We start from the raw sequence: 24,336 nt of genomic DNA on the forward strand, positions 1-24,336 counted from the left end.
TCCCCAGACTAGTATTTCTGGTAGAGTGCAGTTCGAGAAACAACAGGATGACAGTCCTATCATGTGGCCAGAAACCAATCCGTCAGCAATTTGTTTCACGTGAGATCACTTTCTCCTTCCAGAGGATGCCCGTTCCTGGGAAGAATAACCCTGTTTTGGTACCACCGCCCCACTCCCGCCCCCGCCACAGGAAGAAGGGCCGGGTGATGAATCTCGGAGGGCGAGCCCAGATCCAGCCCCTCCGCAGGTACAAGCAGCCCAGCCAGCAGGAGGAAATACTTCCAAGCCGACAGATGCGCGAACTGAAAAAGGAGGTCACGATGATGAAAGAATAGATTTAACCCTTTGGTCGCTGGGAACCGTGAAGCCCAAGGGGGAGCGCCTTTGCGCCCCGGGGTTGGGAATTTTCTCAATGATGCGAGTGTCAATGGCGGGAAGGCCTTCAAGTCCTCGCGGGGTTCCCTGCACCGCCCCCCCCCCCCCCCCCCCCCAGATCGAGGCTGACTTCCCCGGGCAGCCCCGCTGCCTCGTCACGAAGAAACCGCTCTGCGGCTGCACCCAACACCTTCACCGCCCGAAACCTGCAAATCTCCCCCATAGGGGTTCCTCCCGAGGATCCTGCCCACTCTCCAGTGATTGACAGACCAGACAGAGCCGAGTTCCCCTCGTCAAAAGCCGACCCCCAGCCTAACTTTGAGCCGCTCCCCAGCGAACCCCCGCCTCCCTCCTCAGGCCGGCCGCGTCCCGGTTCCGGCCCCCCAGCCTCCGGCGTGCAGAAGCCGGAGAGCCCGCGCCCCCGGCCCCGGGCCTGCGGGGGGCTGCAGACAAAGAGGCTGCGGCGCCGCCGCGGCCGCCAGGACCGTTCCCTCGGGGACAGCTCCGAGCCCGCCGCCGCCTCGCCTCACCGGTGGCTCTGGGGCCCGGGCTCCCGCGCCCGCCGCTGCAGCCGCCCGACGAACAATGGCTGGAAGAGGCGCCGGCGTCCGCGGCTCGGGCCCTCTGCGGCTCGCGGGCCCGCCGGCTGCTGGCGGACTGACGGACTGACTAACCCACCGGCGGAGGGAGGGAGCGAGCGAGCGAGGGAGCGAGCAGGCGGCCCCGGCGCGCGCCCTCCCGCCTTCCCTCCTCGAGGCGAGGCCGGCCCGGCCCGCAGCCAGCCCGCCCGCGCGCGCCCCTCCTCCTCGGTCGCCACAACATTGTAGTAAATTTCTATTGGACGGCGCGGGAGGGAAGGAGGGGGCCGGGCCCGCGGCCCGTCAGCCCATTGGCTGAGGCCAAGTTCGGGCGCCCCCTGCTGCCCCCCTCCCCTAGGCCGGTAAGGAGAGGGGAGGGGCGGGAAAAAGGGGGAACGGCAAGGGGCCGGCAGCGTGTGCGCACGCGCAAGTCGAACCCGCTCTGGAGTCCCGGTGTTCCTGGCCCCTGCAGCACCCACGTGGGGAGTGAGGCCTCTAGTGTCCCGGACCAAGGTGAGGCCCTTTCCGGCCGGAGGAGGGCCAGGTGGGAGACCGAGATTTGGAAGCCTCAGGGAAAGCCGAGGTTGCTGCCAGGCTGCCCCAGCTGACTGCCCCCTAATGCACCCAGTGACCTTGGGTAAGTCACTCAGGTTTTCTGGGCCTCAGTTTCTCCATCTACTAACTTGACCGTCTCGAGGCGCTATTCCAACCTGACATTCGATGAGAATTTACCTCTCCTGGCAGCTGTGTAAGGCCTGAAATGGAAGCTGTGTTGTGGCCACGCCAAGATTTCAGCTGTCTTCTGCATTTATGGGTCTCCTAATTTCGCCCTGGCACCCACAAAATAATAAAAACCTAGCTTCAAGGCCTAGTCTCCAGCCGAACTTTGGGTTGCTCTGACAACTGCCTGATGTGCCCTTATTTCCTTTCAGAAGTTTCAGAGGCCCCTTGACCCTTCTCACTCCATGCCAGGCTGATCTCTGAACAGGCTGGCAGAAAGAAGCCTTTGTTTTAAGCATGGTCCCTATAAGGTCAGATAGTTTCTGGTATTCCCATGTTTGAGATGAAGAAGAGAGGCTTAGACCTACCAGGACAAGAAGCCAGGCAATCTGACATCAGAGCCTGTATACGCCAGCTAGACTGTCTCCTGGTCTCCATCTAATCACAGCCCCCTCACATCTCAGCTCAGCCCCTAGGAAGACCACCTGGGTTCAGTTCTCAGCCTCCAGCCTTCCCTAATTGTTTGGCCTTCTCTGTGCCTGTTTCTGACCCCATAAAAGGGGATAACAGTTCCTACCTCATAAGAGTTATTGTAAGAATTAAACGAGTTAAAATATCTACAAGGCTTAAAACAGTGTCTAAATGTAAGATCTACGTAAGTGTTAATTATTACTGCTATTTGGAGACTAAATTATGGACTGAGAGGTGTGGAGCAGGTTGACATAATATTTGTTAAGCACTCAATTGTTGTCAGCACTGAACTGAGCACAGTATGTGAATTACCTGTTTGAAACATGTAAGAACCCCTTGAGGACCACCTGACACCCCTATCGAAAACAGCCTCCACTCACACACGCGTGCCCTGCTTTAATTTTGCTTCATGGCACTCACTCTTACCTGACTTTCTACTATAGATTTATTTGTTTATTGTCCCTCTCAATAAATTGCTGCAGTTTAGACCCACATGACTGCAAACGCCAGGAGGGCAGGGAATTTGTCCCTCTTGTTCATCTCCTGGAACAGTGCACACTCAATAAATATTTGTTGGACGAGTAAATGAATTATCCCTATTTTATATATAAGGAAGCTGAGGCTCAGGAAAGTCAAGTGACTTGGCCAAGGTCATTCTGTGTACCAGGGTGAGACACCTGTTCTTGACTACTCTGGTCTCCTGCCTCAGGTTCAGCTGTGCTTTTGGTTTGGGGAGCTTTTGCCCTACCTCCCCTGTGCCTCAGACCTGGAAATCTGGTACCAGGAAGGATGAATCTTGAAGATCGATCACCAGCCAGCTCACCACCACCACCACATTATCCAGCAAATTCAGGTTCATGAGAACCAGTATTCTCTATGCCATAAAGTGCTAACCAATGACACATCCTACTTAAAGAGGTTCAGTTGGATGCACGGAGTGTGTAGTATTTAATAATCATCACCCTGAAGAAAGTAGCGCTCTCGGGCTAGCAGAAAACAGCTAGACAGATGGCAGGCATGAACCACTCTCCAATTCTGAGCGCCATGCAACACCACACCAAACACTGGTGACACAGGCTTTAGAATCTGAAAGACCTGAACTCCAGTCCTGGTTTTTAATTCTTAGCCTGGAGATGAAAGGGCTTCATAAACTGTAAAGTGCTATCCGTGTGTTGAGGGATTTTTGTTATTAATTAGGTGCACACCATCACTTGCTAGGCCGAGTACCCAATGCCTGAGGGTAGCTGGGCTCACCACCGAGTAGGGGGTGGGGAGATGAGCAGTGCCCAATCTGAAGACAGAGAACCGACCCTTACTCCATCTGACCTCTCAGAAGAGGCCTCTGCAAACCGGACATTCCACTCCAGCTTCCCCTGTAGAGGCTGCTATTGGGTACCAAGGGTAAAGTTCCCAAGCACCATCTCTGAAGCTAATTTCCTAGGCAGAAACTCAGCTCCTGCCCTGCCTGCTCCATGCTCACATCTGGGTGGCGGCTGTGCCGTGCTCCAAGCCCCAGGATGCGGTCTCTAGGGGCCATCTCAATCCCGCCTGCCAGCTGAGCCCGCCAATGCCTCCCCCACCACCCCTCCTGTTCCTTCCTAGGGAATACAGGCCCTGCTAGCTGCCTGTCAGCCCCTGGAGCGGTCAAGGGCACTGAGGAAAAAAACAAAAAGAAAAAAGACGGCATGAAAGGGTCCTAATCCTTCCCCATCGCAAACTGAGCTCCAGCAAAAGCAAACACCAGCTGTACAGCAGAGGGTGAAATTAGATGGTGAAATTAGGTGCTGACCAGTGGGGAAGCCCAGGGACAGTAGATGGGACCTCCGATGACCTGGAAGAGATGAGATTGGAAGAACGTGGGGGTAGAGGGGGGGAACAGTTGGAGTCTGAACCATTCCCAAATCTGGGACATGGGCGGATTAGGGACACAGCTGGCCTGAAGCCCCAGTGATAGGGCTCATGGAAAACACTTGTCTGTTGTAGGGGGTGGCAAGAGATGAAGAGGGCTTTGAAAAGCTGGGCCCACCAGCAAAGTGTTCTGAGCAGTCACTACTGAATAAAAACCAATCCTAGTACCAAAAGTACACGAAGAGTAGAGCTTTCCATCCTGCCCATGGCCGTAAAATTGCAGTCATTTTAAACCTTTTAAACACAAATGATAAATCAAACACACTGCAGTGGGGCAGGAGAATTACCGTTCATACAGTGGATGCCTTTCTGGGGATCATTTTTAGTAGTGATACTTGAATTGTTCATAGAAAATGTAGTTAAGTAAGAAGGAAAAAATTTAACTCACCATAAAGCCATCAATCAGAAATAACCACCATCACTATTCTGGTAGAAGGCTTCTCTTCTAGTACCTTTTCTTATACGTGTACGTTTTTTGTTTAGATTAAGTCATATGAAACTGCTGATTTTATAGGTTAAAAATGGTCAAATATCAGCCATTGCATACGGTTCAACCTAATGGTTTTTAAAAATTTAGTCCATATTGTTTGGGAACTGACTTTTTTCACCTAACAATATATTGTGAACAACTGAGTCATCATTTTTCACAGTGCTCTCAAGTGGATATACCATAATTTAGTTAAACCTGTTGTTGGACATTTAGACAATTTCCCATTTTTCTCTCTTATATGATACTTAACAAACATCCTTTTATCTAAATCATACCCATGACTATTTTTTTAGGATGCATTGACTGCAGCATATTTTTTAAATTATAGCACACAAGGCTGCCTGTTCTGGTCATTCCAGAGATAAAAGCAAAAGAAATCAGCAGATGCAGTACTTTTATACAATAGCTTGCCTTTCATATTTGAAAACACAGAGCATGGTTTGACCTCTTTGATCCAGTGCACTGTGCTTACAAAAATTGCATTAAGCAAATTGCATTGCAAAAAGTTTTCTGTGCACATTAAAAGCAAAAAACTAAATGTGATTAAAATACATACGCTGGAGTTGGCAAGTTACATCCTTTCTGCTGTGAACACACCCCAAGAAATAAGGGCAGAGGGGAAAAAAGTTGAAATTGTAAAAAAGGACCCGGTGGATGGCTGCTCAGGTGTTCCTTTAGGCCCCTCGATTCACAAGATGTTAGAACTGGATGAGCCCTCAGCGATCACCAAGCCCATGCTGCTAACTTTAAGCAGATGGGGAAATGAGTCCGGAAACTAGAAAGGACTTGCCCAAGGTCACATAGCATAGGGGTGGCAGAGCCCAGACTTGAACCCAAGTCTTCCAACCTCCACGACAGGACTCTGTTCACTGCCTTCTTCCAACTCCAGCGACATTTCCCGTGCAAAGCTGGAGGCCAAGCTAAATTCTACAGTCATAAAACCCAGGAAGGTCTGAGCTGGAAGGGACCTTAGGGATAATTTATCATTAAAATAACACGACAGGGGCCGGCCTGGTGGTGCAGTGGTTAAGTGCGGACGTTCCCCTCCGGCAGCCTGGGGCTCGCCAGTTTGGATCCCGGGTGTGGACATGGCACCGCTTGGCAAGCCACGCTGAGGTAGGCGTCCCACATAGAAAGTAGAGGAAGACGGGCACGGATCTCAGCTCAGGGCCACTCTTCCTCAGCAAAAAGAGGAGGATTGGCAGCAGATGTTAGCTCAGGGCTAATGTTCCTCAAAAAATAAATTAATTAAATAAATCAATAAACCTTAAAAAATAAAATAATAAAATAACAACAACTACATGTACTAGGTATTTACTATGTGCTGGGCGGGTACTAAGTACTTGATATGTATCACTGCATTCAGCCTCACAGCAAGCCTGCAAAGTATTATCAGCCTCAATTACAGTCGAAGAAACTACAGCCTAGAAAGCTTAGCTGATTTGCCCAACATCACCCAGCTTAAACGAGGTCTGTCTGATGCCACTGTCTTCTGCACCATGCTGCTTTCATATCACTCTCAGGAAAGCAGTTTGGAAATGATATGAATGAACAACACCAACATCCGTCCCAGGACCCCAGGGAAAGGCTGTTGTGCCTGTTTCTGATTGTAGCCCTGGGACATTCCAGGGGGGACCCAAGGATCTGGCCCCCCATGGCCTTCCCCAAATCCCCTCTCTCACCAGCTGGAGTGAGCCTAACGACCCTAATCCAGCAAAGCTCACTCAAGTTTAACCCACTAATTCTCTCTCCCCAGGGCAGGGAACCCTGGAGGCCTAGAGGGTTTTCCAAAAGACACAGTGCCTCCAGCTAGCTGAGCCCCTTCTAAGACTGGTGAAGGCAACCTGGCCCAACCCTCACCTGGGAGAGGGCTGAGGAGGGGCTATAGGGAAGCAGGGGGCCTGGACACCCAGAGATAGCTGGGTGTGACTCGCTCCAAGATCCTCCAAAGCTGCTGTGGGAGGACAGTCCCTTAGCTGTTTGTCTAGCATTAAACTAGTCTCAATTTCTTAGCCTTCAGTGACTGGGAGTGTTTCCATGGGGAAGAAAGAGAGAAATGGCTACAAACAAGTTCTAGGCTTAGCTCTGCCATAAATTCACTATGTGGCTGGGTAAGTCACTTGCTCTCTATCTTAGCTCAGGCTGCCATAACAAAGTACCGATGACTGGGAAGCTTAAACAACAGACATTTATTTTCTCACAGTTCTGAAGGCTGGGAGTCCAAGGTAAAGTGCCAGGGGATCACAGAATGAATGAGATGAGTCCAGTAACAATAGGAACCATCATCAGCATCCCATCCCTGGCTGATGGCAAGATTCTGGTGAGAGCTCTCTTCCTGGCTTGCAGGCAGCCACCTTCTTGCTCTGTCCTCACGTGGCAGAGAAAGAAGGAGCTCTCTGGTGTCTCTTCTTATAAGGGCACTAATCCCACCATGAGGGCCCCTCTCCCAGGATCTTATCTTACCCTAATTGCCTCCCAAAGGCCCCATCTCCAAATACTACCACATTGGGGTTTAAGGCGTCAACAGATGAGTTTTGAGGGGACACAACATCCAATCCATAACACTCTCTCTGGGCTCCCATTTCCTTACCAGTCCCATGGAGGTGGCAGTGCCTTCCCAGGATGTCTCGCACTTAGCCAAAGGGATCAAATTATGTACAGAAGGGTTCTGCAGATTACAAAGCCCATACCTGCCCTGAGCATGATTTTTATTTCAAATCTGCTGTCAACCAAGCAGAAAAAATCCTCAGCCCCCCAAAAAATCGTCCCTGGAAGTGAGGACACGCTGGTCCCTCCTTTTTTCATCCCACAAGCATTTATGGCGTACCTCCCCTGTGTGGGCACTGGGGATCATGGAACGAATGAGTCCAGCAACAGTAAGAACAATCACCATCATCCCATACATGCGTGAAGGCAAAAAGAGGTAAACAGAATGTGGGCTTTCCAGGCAGGCAGACCGGGGTTCAGATCAAAGCTCCACCACTGAGATGCTCTGTGAGCTCAGGCGAGTCACTTCTTCTCTCTTCCTTATCTATAAAATGGGCCAACCACTGTTCCAAGTACTTTATATGTCATATGTCTCTGAACCTTCAAGACAGCACCTTGAGGCAGGTCTGATTATAATTCCCATTTTACAGATGAGGAAGTAGAGTCTCAGAGAAGTAAAAAACCAAGAACACCCAGCTAGTAAGTGTCAGAGTTGGGATTCAAACCAACATCTACCTGCTTTAGTGCTGGGACTCTTCTGACAGTTTATACATGGCCTGCATTTCCATGACGATCATTATAATAATACCAGCAAAGATGGATAGTGTGCACGTTATGTCCCTAGGTACTTCACTTGCGTTCTCTTATTTCGTTCTCATGACAATCCTATGGAGTGGGTACTATTTTAATCCCATTTTATAGTTTTGGGAACTGAAGTCACAGAGGTGAGGCAATTTGCTGAATGTCACACAGCTAGGAAGGGGCATAGTTGGGAAGCCAGGTGTGCCTGACTCCAGAACCCTATCCTTTGCCTGCTACACTTTCCTGTCTCTCTTCCCCCGTGAGGCCAAGCAGGTGTCTTGATCTCTGTCTGACAGATGAGAAAGCTGAGGCCCGAGAGGTAGTGATGTGCGTAAGGTGACCCAGCAACCAAGCAGCTAAGCAGGGACTTGAACCTGGGTTCCTGAGTCTTAAAGCCAGGGTTATTTTCTCCAACCATAATACTGAAGCCTGAGCATCAGAAAATGCCCCGTCCACTGGACATTTTGAAACTTATACCTAGCTCCCCCAGGGAGATGGGGAACCTCCTCTCTACTGGGCCAGGCTGGAGAGCTGAGGGTGTGGAGGAGAAACTTGGCAGGATGCTGCCTGGGGAAGACAGCAGTTGAGCTGGTTACCCGGGTGCCCCTAGCGTTGGGCACCTCTGCCTTGGCCTGCCTCAGCCAGGGACCCGCAGCTGGGAAGTGGGGAGTTGCAGAGGAAGCTGCTCTAGGCCTGGCCCCCACTGGCTGGCACACTCTCTGCTGTGATTTCTGCTGAAAAACAAAAAGCTCGATCCTCTGGGCCTAACTGCTAATTACGAAGAATGACATAATAACTACTGTGGGCCCAACAGCCAAACAGCCCCAACTAGAAATTCTGCATAGCGCAGGCTCAGGAACAAAAGATTTGGGCACTCCAACCGAAACTGATGCCCTGGCAGAAAATGCTAGAAGCAAAAGGGCTTCAGGGTTGACTCAGCCAAAGTATTATCTGGCAAATGGAGAGGATGATGACCACTCATACAGTTATTTATCAAGAATCTACTATGTGCTCAGCACAGTGCTACCCAGAAAGAAAAGGCTTCATTTATTCGTTAATTCACTCCACAAATATTCATTGAGCACCTACTATGAGCCACACACTCTTCTAGGTACAGGGGACATAACCCTGAACAAGACAGAAAAAGATCACCGTCATCCTTGAGCTTTACATTCCAATAGGGGGAGACAAACAACAAAAAAGTATTCAATAAAATATAGTACGTCAGAGAGTGATAAGTGCTACGGAGAAAAATAAGCTGTGAAGGAGGATAGGGACTGTGGGTGTTGTGGCGGGAAAGGGTATTAGAATTTTAAATGGGATAGTCAGGAAAGACCTTACTGAGAAGCTGACATTTAAACAAAACAAAAAAAAATTAAGGACACAAGAGGACAAGTCATGAAAGTGTTCAGGGGTAGAGTGTTCCAGGCCAAAGGACCAGCAAGTGCAAAGACCCTGGGGTGGAAGCAGGCCTAGTATATTCAAGGACTTGCCTGAGATCATAGATTCAGTCATTAACAGAGCTGGAAGAGGAAAGGAATCAGACACAAACTGATCGCCCACTGTGTATTTGAACACTGTTAAGCCTTAGGACAACTCTGGAGATAAGGATTATGCTCCCTATTCTCACCATTTGACAGATGAGGGGGTGAGACCCAAAGAAGAAAAGTAACTGATCCCACATCACACAGCTAGAATGGGTGGGGCTTTTTGAGCCCAGCTTTCTGGTGCCTCCCTGCTCCTCTTCTCTATGTCCTGTCTATGCAAATCCTAAATATTTGTTCAGTGAATGAATGAATCCTGTATATTTCTTAAGCCCTGCCCTCTCAATGAACTGTTTTCTGACCGGCCTTGACTGATTTCTTCTTGTTTCTACTAATCGTAGACTAACAACAGCAATAATTCCAACGTGCAGGCTATCGACGGAGCATTTTACCAAATTATCTCATTTAGCCCTTAAGTCATCCTATGAGAAAAGGCTAATATATTTCCCACTTTATAAGGGAAAAAACTGAAGCTCACTGAGGTTAAACAACTTGCTAGAGGTCCCACAGCTGGTAAGTGGTGAAGCTGAGATTTAAACCGAGGTCTGTTGGCTCCCAAATCCTTCCTTTAATCCTATAATATTAGTAGAAACCTCTGACATCGGTGCATCCCCTTCCTTTTGTAAGTCAGAAAATGGGAGGCTCAGAGAGGGCAAGTGATTTGCCCAAACTCTACCAGCGTGAAGAGCAGGGAGGGACGCAGCCCTCCGGCCCCAGTCTGGTATTCCTTCTACTCTACCACATTTTGGGCTGTGGACCAGGTTTTCTCCTCTAGGCCTATTTCCTGGCCTCTGCAAAAGTCTTAGTGTTGTCCTAGCTCCCTGAGGACAGTTCCAGGGAGCTCACAGTCCCCATCTGTCCCCTCAGCCTCTGCCTGGGTAACGCAGGACCCTTCTGACCCTCCATGTTGCCAAAGTGCCTGCAGTGGCATTTGATCAGAGGAGGCTGCAGAAGGGCAACCCTGCCCTCGTGGGGCTCCTGGAAGAGAGACCATGCAGGCTTGGCACCAGGAGGGCAGAGATGGGCTGGGGGCAGGGGCCAAAACCAGGCCGAGGGTGAGGCCAGAGTGTTCCAGCCAAGTAGGAGAAGGGAAGTGGGGGGTGGGGTAAAAGATGCTGAGCCTCTGGCTTTAAAACTGGTTTAAGAGGTGTCATTTGTTCAACAAGATACCGTATCAAATACTCCAAGTTCCTAGACTAGAAAGAGGTAGAGCGGAAGGTTCTTAGATGCAGCAGTTATAATAGCAAGAACAGTAGCAGGGCCACCTCATGGCACAGTGGTTAAGTTCGCACGTTCCGCTTCAGCAGCCCAGGGTTCACTGATCCAGATCCCCGGCATAGACCTACGCACCACGTATCAAGCCATGCTGTGGCAGGCGTCCTACATATAAAGTAGAGGAAGATGGGCACGAATGTTAGCTCAGGGCCAGTCTTCCTCAGCAAAAAGAGGAGGATTGGCAGCGGATGTTAGCTCAGGGCTAATCTTCCTCAAAAAAAAAAAAAAAGAACAGTAGCTACCTACCATTGAGGACTCGGAGTGCTGAGCACGGACTAAGTGCTTTATCTACACTATTGCCAATCCTCACAGTAAAATTAACCCCCTTCTACAGCAGGGGAAACTGAGGGTCAGAGAAGATAAGTGACAGCCAAGGTCACCACATCACAAACATTCATAGGACAGTTCAAACAGGGACTGGAGACCTGGGCTCCTGCTGCGTGACCTTGCACCATCAGCCGCCTGCTCTGATTTGAGGTTCCCACATCTATAGCAAAAGGGACTTGGTCACTAGCCTCTATTGTAAAATCCAGGAGGCTCAGGGATCCAGTTCTGCCCAGACTATGGGGCCTCCCACAGAGACAGGACATCACACTCTTATCCCAGTCACTCAGAAAAAAAGGACTGATTATCAGCTTCCGGGGGGGAAAAAATAAAGCCACATATTTTCAAAATATATATCCCTGTTTCAAAGCTGCTGCTGGCTTTGGGCTCCAGCTAGGGAGGGGCCCCTGGGGTGAGGAGTTGGGGGGAGCCCAGCCCAGCCCCACTCAAGGCTGAGTGTCATTGGGCCTGAGGCCAAGGTGGGCAAGGGGCAGGAGGGAGCAAGCTCGGCAGTGGGCCAGGACCCCTCTGGAGATTTGGGCTTAGTTCTTAATCCTTTCCTTCCTTTGTTGGCCAGAGCGGGCTGCCAGGAGAGGCAGGGGAAGCGAGTGGGTGGGACCAAGGAGACCAAGAAGTCCAAATAGTGATGATGTAATTGGAGCTCCCTTTTATGGGTGCCCATGACATGTGGACATTGGGCAAGGCCATTTGTGGGGATTAGCTCACTGAAGACTCCGCCTTCCCTGTGAGGAAGGCCTGCTGTCCCCTTTTTACTGAGGTGGAAACTGAGGTGCAGAGAGGGCAGGTGACTGAAGGCCACACAACTTACAAGTGGCAGAGCTGGCAGGAAACCCAGGCTACAGACTCCTGAGAGAGGCAGCCACTGGGTCGGACGAGGGTTGGGGTGAGAAGGGAACAAGGAGGGAAGGTGGGAGAGGAGCAGGGTGGAAAGGGCCCAAGCGGTCTCCATGAGGAGAACACGCAGCTCTGAGGGTGCAGGAAGGAGAAGGTAGCAAGTGATCATCTCCAAAGTGACTGTCCCCAAAGCCCTGCATGTTCTGGGCACCCCCTCTCTGTCCAGCCTCATCTCCCATCACTGCCTTCCTCTCCCTTTATGCTCCAGCCACACCAAACTACAGTACTTCATACTCTGAACACATTATATAGGTCCAGGCCTTCACACATGCTGTTCCCTATGCCTAGAAATTTATTCCCTCCACTGCTCATCTAGAGAGTTCTTATTTATCCTTCAAATCCCAGCTTAGCTATCTTTTTCCCTGATGCCTAGAAAGGGTTAACTGCTTGCTAGGCTGGGCTCACTCTGAAGTGCTTCATGCTTCCTGAGGGGTAGGAACCCTGTCTGAGTCATCTTTGTGCCCCTAGAACCTAGTACACAGTCAGCGCTCAGTAAATATTTATTGTCTCCAATTGCATTTGATCACTCAATCTTTGAGGCAGGCAAAATAGGTTTTCTCATCCTCATTCTCAAGGCGAGGAAAAGGAGGGCAAGAGAGAGGAAGTGACTTCCAGAAGCCAGTGACACTGGGAGGGCTAGAACCCAGGGCTTCTCTGTACCACACAGCCCTCGCCTGGCTCTTATCCCTGCCAGACCCAGCCAGGGTCACAAGGGACCCCCAAGACAAGAGTGGGGGGCATGGGCCCTGGTGGCCAGAGGCCTTGTCTCAGTGTCCTGCTCAGACACAGCTGCTGCCTGGGGCAGCTGAGGCCGAAGGTTGGTGGCTTTTAGCTCCCAACCCAGCTCTGGTTCCTCCTCTCAGATATGTCCCTCGGCCAGAGACCCCGGCAGGCCACAGCCCCTCCAGCCCCCAAGACCTCACTCTCACCTCTTTCGTCTCCTGCCAGCCCAGTCCAGTCCATTGGCACAGTCGGCTGCCTCTGCCTCCTAAATGAACCTCCCTCCCACCGCTGCCCACCCCGGGCACCCTGGGATGGCTCGGTCCCAGGCCCCACATCTAGCATCTCTCACCTAGAGAGTTGACCTTAGCCCTCCACACCATGGGGTTCCCCCAAAATACAAGGCTGACCATGTCATCCCCCTGCTTCATATCTGACGGCTCCCCACAGCCCCGGGTCAGGTCCCCCTAACTCTCCTGAGCCTGTCTCCCCAGCCGCTTTCCCCCAAGTGCAGGTCGTGGCTCTGCACCTTGGCAAAGCAGTTCCTTCCACAGGAATTCCCTTCCTCCTGGTCTTTGCCTGAGAAGATAGTCACAGTTCACACTTCAGTGCATCGATCAAAGGTGGAGTGGGTGGTTTCTGTGTCCTCCCCAAATAGACTGAGTTCCCAGAAGGGGCGGGGGCAGAGACCACACAGATTCATCTCTGTGCCCCAGGCCCAGCATGGGGCCTGGCACAGAGTGGGTATGCAGGAAAGCAGATGACTAGGAAAGGGAGGTACATCCTTACTTCTGATATGCCTCCTCCCTCCCGTCACCCTACGGGTGCCTTTCCGAACCTGTCAGACTAGGTTGCTACTCGCCTGTCCTCAGCTGGCCTCTCCTAGACCTGGTCTCCACTGTCCCAAGAGGGATATCTTTGTAATCCCAAAATACTACTCACAATTATAATAATAACAATAATAATTACTGTCACTGAGTCCTCACCATGTGCCTCATATGCATTATTTAACCCTCACAAGAACTCTAGGAGCCACATAGGTTCTTTCATTATCCCCCTTTTACACGTAGGGAAACTGAGGCTCCAAGAGGTTAAATATCTTGCCCAAGGTCACACAACTCGTAAGCAATAGATACGGGATTCAAAGCCAGGTCTGTCTGACTCTCAACCACTGTGCTGGCCTTCTCCTGCTTTCTATTGTCTCCTCTCTTCAAGCCTCTTAGAGCACCAGGCCTGGGTGGGAGTGCAGTGTGTGTGTGTGTGTGTGTGTGTGTGTATTCAGCAAACAGTCCAGTAGTCCCCACCAGCCCTGTGCCTGGTGTTGGAGATGGACGGAGAAGACTCGGACACAGTCTCTGTCTTGTTGAGGGAGAGAAGAGAGTTTCACACTAGGACTTTGGGCCCTGGGGTGAGCAGACTTGGGTCTGAGTCCCAGCTCCACTCCTAAGTAACTATATGACTCTGGGTAACTCACTTGATTTACTCAGCACCGGTCCCTGCATCCATAAAGCAGGGGCCATAATGCCGGGGTCACTGGGAGGACCAGATGAGATAATGCATTTAAAATAGCATATAAAAACCAGCCCAGCATATAAGAAACATCCCATAAATGGCAATAATACATATGATGACCAGAAACTCTCAGGATCTCTAGGCCGAGATGAGATGTAATTCCCCAGGGCCCTCCCTGAGCCTCCTCAGCCAGACCCAAATAGTAATGGCGATAATAATGCCTAATCCACCCATTTGCGCACTAAACAACTCTTCAAAAGTGTCCTTTGTTAACCCTGTTTTACAGGTGAGGCAATGGAGGCCCAGAGAAGGTGGGTTCCTGAATCAAGTCACACAGCAAAAGAATGGCCAAGCTGGGACCTCCACTGAACCACTTCCACACTGGGCAGAGCCCAGCCCTGTGCCAGAGCCCTGGCCAGCCCACTGGGGAGTCTGCGGCTCCTGACTTCTGGATTCAAGTCCTAGCTGGATGTGAAGTTAAAAGCAGGAGAAAGGAGCCAAAAAGATGGACACTTTACCCTCTCAGAATGAGCCCAGGACTAGGAGGAAACCAACAATTACCACGCAGGGCCCTCTGCTGGGCACTTCCTATGGGCTCTTTCCCTCGCCCGTGTGGGGGAAGTATTATCATATGCATGTGGCAGATGAGGTCTCCAAGACTCAGAGAAGTAAATGACTTGTCCAAAGTCACACAGCTAGGAAAGTGGCAGTACTGGGAGGCAGATCCCTCTTCACCCCGCCCCGCCATCAGCCCTGGGGCCTCCCCAGCAGCCCCTTCCTTCCATGGAACCTAGAGGCTCTGCCACACCCTCCCAGTTCTAAGCAGAGGCCTGGAGTCCAGTTGCCTGGGCCCCTCTCTCTGCTGATTGATGGGGTTGGTACGTGGCCCCGCCCACAGTTCAGAGGGCCCAGAGCTCACTGAACAGAGCCCTGGCCCCCAAGGCACTCACAGTCCAGCGAGCAAAGAGGGAATTCACGTCTGCTGAACCCCCACGATGCTGGGCACTTTATATCCATTAGCCATTTAATCCACTATAAAGCACACTCATGGGGCAGAGTGGCACTGAATGAATAAAGACGTCCATTCATCCAGACATATTCACTGAGCACCTACTACGTGCCACTACACCCCTGGTGCTGGGCACACAGCAGTAAACAGATGAACAAAAATCCTTGCCCTCGTGGGGCTTACGTGAAGAAAAGCGCGAACATACCTGTGTCAGGCAGGTGTTAACACTCTCATTTTACAGATGCGAAACTGAGATGCAAAGAGTAACCGGCTCCAAGTGGCAGAATAAGCATTCTATTCCGGACCAGTCTGGCCCCAAAGACTTTTGCCTTGTATCACGTGACCCAAAAATCACCACATCAGTGTATTAAGTGGCTGGAGAGAGGTCAGCTGGTTGTGGTAGGATCCTAACTTCAGAGTGCCCTCCCTCCCTTCTTCCACCCCCACCCCGGGCCTCCCTTACACCTCCTAGTGGCCTCAGAGCCAAAGGATATGCATGAGAATCGAGCCCCTGCCTCAGTCATTTAGCCAAACCGGTACTCACCCAGGAGCAGCCGTCGGGATCACGCAGCCAGTAAGAGGGAAGCCGTGGAGCCATCGCCACAGTGGCACATGGAAGCAAAGGACAGCAGTGAGACACAAGCACAATCAACAAACAGCTCTTTGGGGTCCCTCTTTGGCCTGAGCCTGGCCTAGCCGGGAAAAGCTGCCCTCCCTCTGTCCCTGGGGCTCTGCTAGGGCAGATACCCTCTTAATCAGCAGTCTGATAATCTGATAATCCACCCTGAGCTCAGCAGGCCTCCCAGGGCCCAGCCCACCGTGGACTAATATTAACTGAGTGCCTGCTCTGTGCCTGGTATCGGGGACACGGTCTGAAGAAGACAGACATGGCCCCTGCCCTCATGGAGCCTACAGTGCAGTGAGCAGGCAATCATATAAATAATAACCGACAACTGTGATGAGCGCTTCAAGGAGGAGATTTAAGAACTTGGTTCAAACCCCAGCTCTACCACTCACTAGCTTACTGACACTGGGCCCGTTTCTTAACTTCTCTGTGCCTCAATTACTCATCTGTAAAATGGGGATAGCATTAGTACCCACCTCCAGGGTTGTTGTGAGGATTAAATGAGTTAATATATGTAAAACATTTTGCACAATGCTTGACAAACAGTAAACTGTGCGTAAGGGTTAGCTACCATTATTACAGGGGGCTGTAGGCATGGGTTCTGGAGGGACCCAGTGTGGGTCAGGCCACCACGTACCTGACAAAGTAGGGATTAAAGGAGACAATGAGAGGTGAAGCTCTGAGCCCAGTGCCTGGGGCATAGTAATTACTCAATAAATGGTGGTGCTGTTCATAGGGCTGTTCTCCAGCACACCCCATGGTAGAGCATCTGAGCCGAGGGACTGTCAGGAAGTGCCCTCTCCCACAAACACACACCCAGAACTGTGGCTTTGGACTGAAAAATAACTAGCACCCACATTCACACCTGCTTCCACAAGTGCCTCATCTCCTTCGCCCTTCATAATAACCCCGGAAGTGGACAAAGGCAAAATGATTACTATTCCCATTTCACAGCTGAGGACAGTGAGGCGAAGGGACTTCTTGGCTGTGTCACTTCCTATCTCCAGGCCTAGTTAAGTGGTCCAGCCAGGATTCCAACTGGCGTCCACCTGTGTTTTGGTCTCCAGGTCTTCTCTTACTTTTTTCCCTTCAGTCTCTACAGTACTCGTTGCACAGCCCCAGACAAGCCTTTGGACCTCTCCAATCTCAGGCCCTTCATCTGAAATAGTGGTCAAACAGCCAGCCCAGGATCCGAGCTGTCCCTGACCCAAACTCTTCCTCCCCAGGCTTGGCCCCTGCTCCCTGACCCCGCCTCTAACCTTTTACCTCATCGCCAACTTCAGCCACAAAACTACAGGCCAAGGAATGTCTGCACTCAACTGCTAGAACCCATGTCTTACAGATGGAGAAACGGAGGTCCAAAGTTGCCTTTCAGTGCCCAGCTCTTGCACCTTTCCCCCATCCTGGGCCCAGTGGGCACCCACACAGCCTGTCCCCCCGCTCCCCAGCCTGAATATCCCCGAGCTCAGGGCTCACCCAGCAGGGGTCAGGCAGGTTCCACAGTGGGTGCACAGCACCTGCAGGGTGGAAGCTCCCCTTTTAGCTGAGTTTGGGCTTTGGGGTCAGTCAGACCCAGGTTCCAATCCCAGCCCAGCCACTTCCTAGCTGTGTGGCTTTGGTCAAGTCGATTCACCTCCCTGAACTCCTGTGAAATAGGGACAATACAGTTCCCTCGGGAGGTTTTAGGGACTACGTTAGTCAATGCTGCATATTAAAGGCTTAGCACAGAGCACTGTGCACAGTAGGTGCAGCTCTAATTGTGATTAGAAAACACAGGCCACGAACAGCCCTTGGGGGCCCGTCACTTCAGCCTTGCCCTTGCTCCCTTCTCTCCCCTCCCAGTCATATGGGGTGAGGGTAGGAGGTGGACTAAGTCCCAAACCAGGTCCTGGAGGCTATAGTAACAGGGGCTGGAAGACCTTCAGAGACTCTAGGCTCCTCTCCCCTTCTCGCTTCACAGAAGGAGAACCTGAGACCCAGGGAGAAAAGTGACTGGCCAGTGGACAAAAAGGGAGTGGAATCCTGCCCCCTTTAATAAACATGGAATTTCAGGCCCTGGAGAAATTCTGAATGCCCCACCCCCCAGAGGACTATCATAAAGATCCACTCTGCAAACCCCCAACAAATCTCAGGCCACCATGACCTCTATGGTGAGCCTTTCGTGGGTATCCTATTTAGCTCATTGGCTAGCAAACCTGTATATGGCACACAGTAGGTGCTCAGGAAGGGTTTGGGGTATAACCCCATGAAATTCCGCTCTGGTTCCACAGCTTTGATTAGGCTCCACCCCCAGGGGTCTCTCCTTGCATCTCCCTTCCTCCCAGCCCTCCCCCCCCCCCCCCCCCCGCCCCCATTTCACCCTGCAGCCCAGGTCCCATCAGCTGAGCCCGACTCTAGCCAGCAGAGCTCTGGGCCTCCAGAGGCCTATACAGCGTCAGCATCTTCCCAGCCAGGCGGGGATGTTCCTGCCCAGCACAGCCAGCCAGGCTCCTGGCCAGGGTCCACTCTGCAGAGGGGGTGCTGGCCCTGCCCTGCCCTGCCAGGGGCCCCACCCCCACTTGCCTCAGGAGTGAGGCAGCCCAGGAGCCCTGGGAGCTTCTATTGGCATCAGGGGCCTACAGGAGGGAGGCCAGCCTGGTCTAGATAATGCAGGGATGGGCCGATCAGGAGACAGATGGCTGTGGGGCCTCCTCACCTCACTGAGTGTCACCCACACACCCAGATACTCCACCTGCATCCCACATTACTGGGATCTGGCAGGCCCTGCCTGACTCTCCTATATACACAGAGGGAACCTCAGGGCTTCCCCACTCCATTCCCTTCTTGAAACATCCTCCACTGGCCTGCTCCCAGACCAGCTATCATTCTGGTCACTGCACTCTCATTACCTCATTTGATTCTGCTAATGTCTGTAAGGTCAGGTTTATTGACTAAGGAACCGGGGACTCAGAGAGATGAAGTAACTCATGCAAGGTCACACAGTAAGGAAGTGGCAGGGCCAGGATTCAAACCCAGTCCTGCTGCATGCAAAGCCTACAGGGCACCGATATCCCCTTCCCTCCCTCCTCTCCTCCTCTCCCTGCAGCTTCTGGGTCCCCTTCTTCCCAAGCCTTCCAGTTCCCTCTGCAAAGTCTCTCCTCCCCCATCCCTAGTCAGAATAATTCCCACCTCAGGGCTGCTAACACCTTGTTTACATGTACCCGACAGCAGCAGGGGACAGGAGTTATTTCTGAGGTGTCTGTCTCTCCGATACTCAGAAGGGCCTTGAAGGCAGGGAGTGACCCCAGTAGGTGCTGCTTAGACTTGACAGTCTGTCACTTCTATCTCCGCTCCCCCACCCCCCTGGCAAAAGTCCTCTGGCCTCCTCCTGGTGATCCCCTCTCCACCCTCAGCCTCCTGCCAAGACCAGCCCTGGTGCCTGTAACTGGGGTGAAGGTGGGGAGCTTGCTGAAACCTCTGGGGCTCTGCCAGTGCGCTGGCCCCTCCCTCTCCCCTTCAGTAGCTGAGGATCTGACCCTGACCTGCCACTAGGCAGTTCTCACAGAGACGCCCCGCTGCGCTAAGCATCAGCCCCAGCCAGGCTCTCCCCAAGCCTCCTCCTTCTGGAGAAAGGGCTCCAGAAGCAGAGAAGAGGCTGCCTTCAGCCCGAGTCCAGGAACTCGAGGGATCACATTCGGCCATTCCCTCCCCAAGGGAAGCTGTAGGCCTTGGAATAACCTCCCCCAACCCTACCAGGATAGTCCTCCCCTCCTCGCTTCCGGGGCAAGCTTGGGCTGGGGTCTGTCTGGACAAGTCCCCACCTCCAATTTGCTGGAGGGAAGAACTCCCGTCCTACTCCAAAAAGGTGGGGTCTGCCGGAAAGTGTCGGTGAAGGCGAGAAAACTCTTGGAGAAAAACAGAGGACAGGGACAGGGAAAGACTGGGCCACACAGAGACGAGATATGAAAGACAGGGAATCCGGGGGATGAGAGCAAGAAGGAACTCGACACCGTCGGAGAGACCCGGGAGACCAGAGACAGATGGAAGTCCCCAGACCAAGCCTGGAAGGGAGCGTGTGGGGCTGGGGCGGCGACGGGAGGGCCACCCCGGGGGACAAAGCCGGCGCCCCAGCTCGTGGGTCCCTTGGTCCGGAAGCTCAAAGTCAGTTACGTAAGGGCCAGAGCGGGGCGCGGGGCTCAGGGCCCGGGGAACACCTCCCGCTGCGCGCCGCCCGCCTGCCCCGGCCGGCGCTGCGGCGGCCCGGCAGGAGCATGCGGGGCCGACAGGGCGGGGCTGGGGGCCCTTCGGCTGCACCACTCCGCAGAGACCCGCCCGTGGGACCCGAACCCGGGACCCCCGCCCCACACAGGCCGGGGGCCGGCTGGCGCCACCAGCGGCAAGAGTCCAGCTCGGGACCAGCTCCGGACCCGAGCTCCTGGACCTCGTCTCCTGTCGCCGGTGCCCCTCCCTGCACCCTGAACTTCGAGACACCCAGGCCCGTCTGGACCCCTGGTTCGGACTTTGGAACCCGGGACCCCAAACACCCCCTTCCCTGACCCTTAGACCTTGGTCTCTCCACTACCGGGACGGCCCGGGCCTTTGGGAGTGGGTCCATCTGTCGCCCAACCCGTCCCTCCCGGGCACTCGGGGTCGCCCCCTAGGCGGTCCAGGCTCACCTGGGCCGGACCCGGAGGGGACCTGGCCGGGCCGGGCCGGGCCGCGTCCTCGCGCTCCGCCGCTCTCGCCCTTTAAGAGGTTCCTGCCACTTTGCCCGGCCGGGGGCCTCCACCTGCACTGACAGGGCAACTCCGGCGTGAGGCCCCGCCCCCGACCCGGGCGGCCTTCTGATTGGTGTAGGCAACTGCCAATCGGCAGGGCGGGTTGGGGGAGGACAGAGACCAGAAGTGAGAGCGTCGCAACCGGGAAGGGGCGGGGGCTGCAGGTGAGGCCTGATTTGGAAGCCTAACACTGGGCAGCCTGGTGCCGACCTGAGGGGTCAAGGGAAGGTTGGGCAGGAGTTCCTGGATTGGCTGGTGTGGTCTCTGACGTCATGTGGCAGAAGTATGATGCAATTTGCCACGTGGTGCTGCCCCTAAGGTCAGGAAGGGAGGTAGGAAGGGAGTTGGTTGTAGTGGACCCAGGGAAGTGACTCTGAACAAGTCACTTCGCTGAATCCAAGTCTCCTCAACTATAAATCTTACAATGTTTTCCTGAGAATTAGCGATATGTGTTAAGTGCCAAGCACAGGTCTGGCACACAGTAGGTGGCATTCAGTGAATGTAACTTCTGGTTTCTCTCATCCCCCTCTTGCCACTCTTCTCCCAGACTTAGCCTTTCCTGATGGTCCATCCCATCAGGAGGGGGCTTACATGGTCCTGGTCCATGTCCCCTCCTCACTCTACCTCATTTCAGACCTGTGCTTGCATACCTCTAATGACAGGAAACTCACCACCTCACAGGCTGACCTCTTGAAGTCCTGAGACTTCAAAAGCTCCTCCTAAAATAAAGGCCAAATCTGCCCTCTAGGATTTCTGCCCACACAGAGGGCAGATCTCAAGCAAAGGAATCACAGAACCATAGGATCATAGGATATTTCAGGTTGGAGAGCCATGGAAGCTAATCCATTTGGGGGGCAAAAAGGGGAAACAGGCCCACTGAGGGCAACTGACTTCTGATGAGTTCAGTCTGGGGTCTCCCCAGTGCTGCCACTTACTGGCTGTGTGTTCCTTTGTGGGAGCCACTAACCCTCTCCAAGCCAGTTTCCTCCTCTGTAAAATGGGGTTAATAAAAGTATTTTCCTCAAAGGTTGTTGTGAGAATTAAGTGAAATCTATGTAAAGTACTAAGAAGAGTGCCAGTCTCAGGGGAAGCATCCAAAAAGTGTTAGATTTTATTACGATTATTGATGCTAAAGTTATATCAAGGTCCTAAATTCATGGATTGCCCCCAAATTCACAGAAGACTCCTCTGAGTCAGGTCTTGTTTTAGGCTTCAGGGCCTGGTGCCTGCCTTCAGGAAGCTCACAGTCTAGCACAGAAGGTTCTGACTGAGCCCCTAGATCTGGGGGATGCTTTCTGACACAGGTGGGCAGGCTCCAACACTTCAGAGAAGCTTTATTTCCTTTAACCAGAAATCAGGACCCTTGAGACCCTTTCAATCCTGTGGACCCCCCACGCAGAAAGCTGACCTGCCCACTGAGGGTCCCAAGCACAGTGGCGCACTTTTCACTTGCCCACATTCTCACCTGTCCACCAGGTGGTATTGCCCAGTGGTTGAGAGCTTGGGATTCGAAGGCAATTGAATCTGGGCTGTGCATTTTCCCAGCTTTGTACCTTTGGGCAAATCACTTTCCCTCTGGGGTAAAACGAGATTAATAATAGCCCCAACTTTATAAAGAGCTGTTGCGAAAATTAAATGAAAGTATGTGAAAATACATATGCAAATACCCAGTAATAGATCTAGTATTAGTTTTTCATTGCTCCCACATGTCTTCATGCACCCAGGAGAGAGCAGGCTGTGAATGCCTTGATGTAGCCTCTGCAAAAGGGGTTTCCTCTCCCCATCCCCCTCCCTCCTCAGCCGAAGGGGCGGGGCGAGGAGAAGCCCCGCAGCGGCCCAGCCTCTGCTATTCCAGAACTGCCGCAGGCCCCGCCCCTCCCTGGCGGGGGCGGGCGCCCGGCTCCGGCTCTGTTGGGCCGCGCCGCCTGTGGGTGAGTCAGCAGCGCCAGCGCCTGCCCCGGCCTGATAAGTGTGTGTGCCTGTGAATGTGTGCGTGTTGGGGGTGGCCAGGGAGGGCTCTGTGTTTGTGAGTTTTGTGCGTAGGGAGTACATATGGTGGTGTTTTTGTGATCTTGGCCTTGTTTGTGTCTCTCATTTTTGTGTATTGGGGGGCGGGCATGTGTGAGTTTGACGGTGTGCCTGTGTTGGTGAGTTTGCTTAAAGGGTGTGACTGTGTTTGTGTCTCTCTGTGTCTTCTAAACAGGTTGCCCTCCCCCTCGGGGCTCTGGGGACCTAGAGAGCCCTGCCCTGCCCTGCCCTGGGGGCTTCTCCGTCTAGCAACCTGTGTGTGTTTCTAGCTGAGGCGACTTGTGCACTTGTGTGGGTGAACGTGGTCTAGTCGGTCACTGATGGGGGCTCGTGCTCTCACTGCCTGGGCTGCAGGGCCCCTGCCCCCTGCCACTGCCTGTGAAGTCTGCTCCTCCCTCCCCAGTCTGCCGCCTGAGATGCCCTTGTGAGGGGAGACTCCGCGGAAGGCAGCTTCTGCTTAGCGATCACTACTGTTTTACCTGCCTTCTCTCATTGATCTCACTGGATCCTTACAGCCAAAAACGCTCTGAAGAGAGCCTGAGACTCAGAGAAGGGAGGTGACAGCCCAAGGTCACACGGCTCTCAAGTCCTGGAGGGCTTGATGGTGACAGGCAGGGGGCAGATCTCGCCTCTAGGCTGAGCACCCAGTTTGCCTGGGGCCTGTGGGGAGCTGATAAGCTCAGGGGGCAGGGGAGGGAAGCTGTTTGTGTCTCCCCCTCCTCCTCTGAGTCCTCCTGGGCCTCCAGCCAACTGCTTATCCTTCCAGAGGCTAGACACTGCCACCAGCTTCCACTGGGTGATTGGTCTTGAGTTGGGTGATAAAGAGGCCAGGGGACCTGTTGCGGGGGGGAGGGGGAGAACCAATATGGGAACATCTGTTCCTTCAACATAACTTTGTTGAGCACACTGTTAAAAACTGAGCAATACCCTGCGCAGTCTCAGAGGGGAAGAGAGCCACAAGGAATGGTGGAGACAGAGTGGGAAGCTGAGGCCTGAGACAGGGCTGTGGCTGGAATCTGTTGCAGGTTGGAATCCTGACTCCATTTACAGGGTGGGTGTGTGACTTGGCCAGTCATATTTCTCTCCTAGCCTGTCTCCTCATCAGTCAAATGAGGTAATGGCACTTATCCTACCTGCCTCTCCCGGCTCCAGGATACTGCAAGGCAGAGCCACTACTTGTAAACTGAGAGTTGCTGTCCATACATAATGGACATTCCTGATCTCCTATGAGAAAGACGCTAAAGCAGCTTATACCCAGAGCCCAGAGAGGGGAAAGGATCCCATCTGAGGGATTAGGGAATACTGCCTGGAGGAGGTGACCTTCCAGCTCAACTTTTAAGGATGAGTTCACTATATGGAAATGGAAGAGGGCATTCTAGGTGGAGGAACAGTCTGTACAAGGGCCTGGCAGTAGAATAGTGAACATGTGCTCAGGGAACAGAAAATGGGCCGGTATATTTGGAGCACGGAGTGAATCATGAGACCAAATTCTGGAAGGCCTTGAATGCCAGGTTAAGACTGGGGCAGGTGGGTGAGAGGAGATACTGACATTTGGGGATTGCAGGGAGTCTTTTTGGTGGAGACAGCCACATTCTAGCTGGAGTGTGGCAGTCACGTTGGGGGTTGAGACGGTGGGGGGAATTGGTGGTCAGTGGTTCAGGGACCCCTCCCCAGAAGGAGCCATTTGAAACCTGAGGCAGATCCTCAACATGACATCAAGGTGAGCAAGAGGCTGCAGAGCCCCCTCCGAGGGAAGGATGGGCGTCAGCAGGGATGGAGAAAAAGCCCAGTCAGATG

General features: G+C 52.9%; 1 protein-coding gene across 14 annotated transcripts in view; it reads right to left on the reverse strand.

Moving 5' to 3' along the window:
- Positions 1 to 20,551, reverse strand: part of EPB41 (erythrocyte membrane protein band 4.1) — a 172,610-nt gene extending 152,059 nt beyond the window's left edge. For 9 of the 14 annotated variants that reach the window (XM_046661587.1, XM_046661579.1, XM_046661592.1 and 6 more), the window contains exon 1: positions 906 to 1,119. The gene's annotated coding sequence lies outside the window, so the exon portion shown is untranslated. Of the gene's footprint in view, positions 1 to 905; positions 1,122 to 20,409 lie in introns of those variants that run through there. The other 5 variants (XM_046661591.1, XM_046661590.1, XM_046661588.1 and 2 more) reach the window with 4 other exon arrangements.
- Positions 20,552 to 24,336: the final 3,785 nt, after the last annotated feature.

Source organism: Equus quagga, chromosome 5 (genome assembly GCF_021613505.1).
Source record: "Equus quagga isolate Etosha38 chromosome 5, UCLA_HA_Equagga_1.0, whole genome shotgun sequence".
NCBI classification, from domain to species: Eukaryota; Metazoa; Chordata; class Mammalia; order Perissodactyla; family Equidae; genus Equus; species Equus quagga.